The 6,569-nt window shown below is 45.6% G+C and overlaps 1 long non-coding RNA gene across 1 annotated transcript; it reads left to right on the top strand.

Moving 5' to 3' along the window:
* Nucleotides 1-5,531: 5,531 nt before the first annotated feature.
* LOC106605664 (uncharacterized) lies at nucleotides 5,532-6,569 on the top strand. Its single transcript, XR_001328919.2, has 3 exons — nucleotides 5,532-5,805; nucleotides 6,327-6,408; nucleotides 6,548-6,569. It is a non-coding gene; the product is annotated as an uncharacterized lncRNA (long non-coding RNA).

Below are 6,569 nucleotides of genomic sequence, written 5' to 3'. Positions count from 1 at the left end.
GCGTCCTACGGGTGGGTGTTGCTATGGTGACCAGTGAGCTGAGATAAGGAGGGGCTTTACCTAGTAAAGATTTATAGATGACCTGGAGCCAGTGGGTTTGGCAGCGAATATGTAGCAAGGGCCAGCCAACGAGAGCATACAGGTCGCAGTGGTGGGTAGTGTATGGGGCTTTGGTGACAAAACGGATGGCACCGAGATAGACTACATCCAATTTGCTGAGTAGAGTGTTGGAGGCTATTTTGTAAATGACATCGCCAAAGTCAAGGATCAGTAGAATAGTCAGTTTTACGAGGGTATGTTTGGCAGCATGAGTGAAGGAGGCTTTGTTGTGAAATAGGAAGCCGATTCTAGATTTAATTAAGGATTGGAGATGCTTAAAGGGAGTCTGGAAGGAGAGTTTACAGTCTAACCAGACACTTAGGTATTTGTAGTTGTCCACATATTCTAAGTCAGAACCATCCAGAGTAGTGATGCTAGTCGGGCGGGTGCGGGCAGCAATCAGTTGAAGAGCATGCATTTAGTTTTACTAGCATTTCAAAGCAGTTGGAGGCATTGGAAGGAGTGTTGTATGGCATTGAAGCTCGTTTGGAGGTTTGTTAACACATTGTCCAAAGAAGGCAAGATGTATATAGAATGGTGTCGTCTGCGTAGAGGTGGATCAGAAAGTCACAAGCAGCAAGAGCGACATCATTGATATATACAGAGAAAAGAGTCGGCCTGAGAAGTGAACCCTGAGGCACCCCCATAGAGACTGCCAGAGGTCCGGACAACAGGCCCTCCGATTTGACACACTGAACTCTATCTGAGAAGTAGTTGGTGAACCAGGCGAGGCAGTCATTTGAGAAACCATGGCTAATGAGTCTGCCGATAAGAATGCGGTGATTGACAGAGTCGAAAGCCTTGGCCAGGTCGATGAAGACGGCTGCTCAGTACTGTCTTTTATCGATGGCGGTTATGATATCGTTTAAGACCTTGAGTGTGGCTGGGGTGCACCCATGACCAGCTCGGAAACCAAATTGCATAGTGGCAAAGGTACGGTGGGATTCGAGAATGGTCGGTGATCTGTTTGTTAACTTGGCTTTCGAAGATTTTAGAAAGGCAGGGCAGGATGGATATAGGTCTATAAGAGTTTGGGTCTAGAGTGTCTCCCCCTTGGAAGAGGGGGATGACCGCGGCAGCTTTCCAATCTTTCGGGATCTCAGACGATATAAAAGAGAGGTTGAACAGGCTTGTAATAGGGGTTGCAGCAATTTCGGGGGATAATTTTAGGAAGAGAGGGTCCAGATTGTCTAGCCCAGCTGCTTTGTAGGGATCCAGATTTTGCAGCTCTTTCAGAACATCAGCTGTATGGATTTGGGTGAAGGAGAAGCGGGGGGGACTTGGGCAAGTTTCTGCAGGGGGTGCAGAGCTATTGGCCGGGGTAGTGGTAGCCAGGTGGAAAGCATGGCCAGCCGTAGAAAAATGCTTATTGAAATGGTCGATTATCATAGATTTATTGGTGGTGACAGTGTTTCCTAGCCTCAGTGCAGTTGGAAGCTGGGAGGAGGTGCTCTTATTCTCCATGGATGTTACAGTGTCCCAAAACGTTTTGGAGGTAGTGCTACAGGAGGCAAATTTCTGTTTGAAAAAGCTAGCCTTTGATTTCCTAAATGACTGTATGCATTGGTTCCTGACTTCCCTGAAAAGTTGTATATCACGGGGGCTTTTCGATGCTAATGCAGTAAGCCACAGGATGTTTTTGTGCTGGTCAAGGGCATTCAAGTCTAGGGTGATCCAAGGGCTATATCTGTTCTTAGTTCTACATTTCCTGAATAGAGCATGCTTATTTAAGATGGTTAGGAAAGCACTTTTAAAGAGCAACCAGGCATCCTCTACTGACGGGATAAGGTCAATATCCTTCCAGGATACCTGGGCCAGGTTGATTAGAAAGGCCTGCCCGCTGAAGTGTTTTAGGGAGCGTTTGACAGGGATGAGGGGTGGTCGTTTGACCGCGGACCTATTACGGACACAGGCAATGAGGCAGTGAACGCTGAGATCCTGGTTGAAGACAGCATAGGTGTATTTTGAGGGCAAGTTGGTCTGGATGATATCTATGAGGGTGCCCATGGTTATGGATTTAGGGTTGTACCTGGTAGGTTCCTTGATAATTTGTGTGAGATTGAGGGCGTCTAGCTTAAATTGTAGGAAGCTCGGGGTGTTAAGCATATCCCAGTTTAGATCACCTAACAGTACAAACTCTGAAGATAGATGGGGGGCAATCAATTCACATATGGTGTCCAGGGCACAGCTGGGAGCTGAGGGGGGTCTATAACACGGTGAGAGACTTATTTCTGGAAAGGTGGATTTTTAAAAGTAGAAGCTCAAATTGTTTGGGCACAGACCTGGATAGTATGACAGAACTCTGCAGGCTATCTCTGCAGTAGATTGCAACTCCGCCCCCTTTGGCAGTTCTATCTTGTCGGAAAATGTTGTAGTTGGGGATTGAAATTTCAGAATTTTTGGTGGCCAACCTGTTGAGGACAGACGTTCCACTAGCGGAACGCCTCACCAATATCCAATGGTAGAGCGTGGTGTTAAATACAAAAACCTCAAAAATGCTATAATTTACATTTTTCAAACATACGACTATTTTACACCATTTTAAAGACAAGACTCTCGTTAATCTAACCACATTGTCCGATTTCAAAAAGGCTTTATAGCGAAAGCAAAACATTAGATTATGTTAGGAGAGTACATAGCCAAAAACAATCACACAGCCATTTTCCAAGCTAGCATATATGTCACAAAAACCCAAAACACAGCTAAATGAAGCACTAACCTTTGATGATCTTCATCAGATGACACTCATAGGACATTATGTTATACAATACATGCATGTTTTGTTCAATCAAGTTCATATTTATATCCAAAAACCGCTTTTTACATTGGCATGTGATGTTCAGAACATGCATTCCCACCCAAAACTTCCGGTGAATTTACTAAATTACTCATCATAAACGTTGACAAAATACATAACAATTATTTTAAGAATTATAGATACAGAACTCCTTTATGCAATCGCTATGTCAGATTTTAAAATAGCTTTTCGACGAAAGCACATTTTGCAATATTCTGAGTACATAGCTCAGCCATCACGGCTAGCTATTTTGACACCCGCCAAGTTCGGGGCTCACTAAACTCAGAATTACTATTAGAAAAATGGTATTACCTTTGCTGATTTTCGTCAGAATGCACTCCCAGGACTGCTACTTCCACAAGAAATGTTGTTTTTGTTCCAAATAATCCATAGCTATGTCCAAATACCTTCGTTTTGTTAGTGCGTTCAGGTCACTATCCAAAGGGTAAGGCGCGAGCGCATTTCGAGACAAAAATAATCAAAATGTTCCTTTACCGTACTTAAAAGCATGTCAAACGCTGTTTAAAATCCATTTTTATGGTATTTTTCTCGGAAAATAGCGATAATATTCCAACCGGACAACAGTGTATTCATTCAAAGAGGAAAGAAAAAACAGCATGTTCGCGGGACCGCGCATATCCAATCTCTTTGTCACCAGGCAGACCACTGACAAACTGAGCTACCATACTCTGCCCAGAGACAGGAGACGCCTCAATCCACTTTCTGAAGGCTTTAGAGAGCCAATGGAAGCCTTAGAAAGTGCCACATAACCTCACAGATACTGTAGTTTAGATTGGGAACCAAAAGAAGAACTACAAATTCTCAGACAGGCCACTTCCTGCTTGGAATCTTCTCAGGTTTTTGCCTGCCATATGAGTTCTGTTATACTCACAGACACCATTCAAACAGTTTTAGAAACTTCAGAGTGGTTTCTATCCAAATCTACTAATAACATGCATATTCTCGTTTCTGGGCAAGAGTAGTAACCAGATTAAATCGGGTACGTTTTTTTCATCCGGCCGTGAAAATACTGCACCCTATCCACAACAGGTTTTAAGCCAGGATTCAGACATGGCTAGGACATCAGGATTGGCGGAGTGTGCTAAAGCAGTGAATAAAACAAACTTAGGGAGGAGGCTTCTGATGTCAACATGCATGAAACCAAGTCTTTTACGGTTACAGAAGTCTACAAATGAGAGTGCCTGGGGCCTGGGAATAGGTGTGGTGCTGGGGGCTACAGGGCCTAGGTTAACCTCTACATCACCAGAGGAAAAGAGGAGGAGTATGACAAAGGTACTGCTAAAGACTATAAGAACAGGTCGTCTTGTGCGTTGGGAACAGAGAATAAAAGGAGCAGATTTCTGGGCATGGTGGAATTGATTCAGGGCATAATGTACAGTGGAGGTAAACCTAGGCATTGAGTGACGATGAGAGCGGTAGTGTCTCTGGAGGCACCAGTTAAGCCAGGTGAGGTCTCCGCATGTGAGGGGGGAGGGACAAAAGAGCAGTAGCTGATAATGTTAATGAAACTGTCAGAGGAAATATGATAATGGTTCCTGACCGCACACTGTAAATTGATGAAAATACCGTGGTCATTTTGCAAGCTCTTCTATTCCAAGAGAGAGATATAGTGAACACTGAGTGTACAAAACATTAGGAACACCTTCCCTCAGAACAGCCTCAATTTGTCAGGCCATGGACTCTACAAGGTGTCAAAACCGTTCCATATGGATGCTAGCCTATGTTGACTCCAGTGCTTCCCACAGTTGTGTCAAGTTGGCTGGATGTCCTTTGGGTGGTGGACCATGCTTGATACACACGGGAAACTGTTGAGTGTGAAAAACCCAGCAGCACTGCAGTTCTTGACACACTCAAACCGGTGCGCCTGGCACTCTACCATACCCGGTTCAAAGGCACTTAAATATTTTCTCTTGACCATTCACCCTCTGAGTGGCACACATACACAATCCATGTATCAATTGTCTCAAGCCTTAAAAATCCTTCTTTAACCTGTCTCCTCCCCTTCATCTACACTGATTGAAGTGGATTTAACAGGTGACATCAATAAGTGATCATAGGATTCACCTGTATTCACCTGGTCAGTCAATGTCATGTTTTGTCCACTCAGTGCATGTCCAACCTCGGGAGTGTGTTATTAAGGTGAGCAGGAATGTGTGTGGATCCAGTGTGCTGCTCAGGTTCCTCTGTCTGCAAAATGACACCTACCCTCCTTTCTGCCCTGTGGAGGAACAAATCAATCTATCTCTGTCTCTGTCAGTACCTCCCCTCTATCTCCCTCCTCTATCTCTCTCCCTCACTCTCTCCCCCTCCTCGCATTCTCCTCTCTCCCTCTCATGCCCTCTCTGTTTTGTCATCTCTCAAAAGTCTCCCTCCCTCTCTCTCCTCCATCACCTTCACCTTGGCTCCCTGTTGGTCTACTCCCCCCTTCCCTCCTTCTCCTCTCTCTCTCACTCCTCTCTCTGCCCTTGGCTGCCTGTCTGTCTATCCTATTATCCTTTCTCTCTTTCACTCCCTGTCTGTGCCCCCTCCATGCCACCATCTTTTTTTATTCTCTCCCCTATCCCTCTCTCTCTGCATGCCCCCCCCACCTCTCCTCTTCTCTTCTCTCTCCCAGATGCCCCTAAGAACACGTCTGTATTTGCTCAGCCCTCCAGTGTGATCGATGCGGGCCGTCCTCTGACTCTGACCTGCAGCAGCCAGGCCAACCCGGCGGTGGACAACTAACTACATGTAGTTCAGGATCAATGCGGCTGACGCCTGGGTAACGCGATCGGGCCCTAGCTACACCTTCGCTGAGGTCAGCCCCGGGGAGAGCGGTCAGTACTACTGCAAGGCACGCAACCGCATCGGCGTCCATAGCTCGCCTGTCCTCACTGTCAGGGTCAGAGGTCAGTGGACTGGGCAGGATGGAGGGAGGGAGGGTAGAGTAGGAGGTGGGGAGTCTAAACTCAGTGACCCAGATGGCTTCTGTCTGTGTGTTTCTTATTTAATCACTACTGTAAATGTAATGTCTGTCTCACAGACATGTTTGGCAAGATACCCTATCTAAATGTGTCACTGTATGCCCCTCAGTCTGCCCACTCACAATCCCAGAGTCTTTCTGCTTTCGAATCTCTGACCTGTGAGTCATATATGGATAACTTTCAATAACTGTAAAAGGGGAAGAAGAGCTGAACTTTGATATCAGATAACAGAAGTCTAGAGATTTGATAATTGATTAATGGAGCTGACAAAAGCTGGATATTTTACTCTGTCTGTCTTCCTGTCTATGTCTGTCAATCTTTCTGTCCCTCTTTCCTCTCCTTCACTCTCACTGTCATTACCCCAAACATCCCCATTCTCCCTTCTGTGATGGTGACTACTGTCAGATTTACTCAGACTGAACCAGTTGTTGCTCTCTGATTGGCAGGCAGACTGAAGGTTATCGCCCTGGCCTCAGCTGTGGGCGTGTCTGCTGGTCTCATCACTCTCACTGTGGCCATCATGATCAGGTGACGCACTACACCTTTCGACACTATGATGGTCTATGGAAGGCAGGGGACCTCAGGAACATTGACCAGAATCAGTGTTACTAGACACTTCATTTGATTGTGGGAATCAATATGTTGTATCTATCTGCCTTCTTCACAGCAAAAACATGCACAGAGTAGAC

This window comes from Salmo salar, chromosome ssa05 (genome assembly GCF_905237065.1).
Source record: "Salmo salar chromosome ssa05, Ssal_v3.1, whole genome shotgun sequence".
In the NCBI taxonomy this organism is placed as follows: Eukaryota; Metazoa; Chordata; class Actinopteri; order Salmoniformes; family Salmonidae; genus Salmo; species Salmo salar.
The sequence above is the reverse complement of the archived record's forward strand: the minus strand, read 5'-3'. Positions and strand labels throughout refer to the sequence as shown.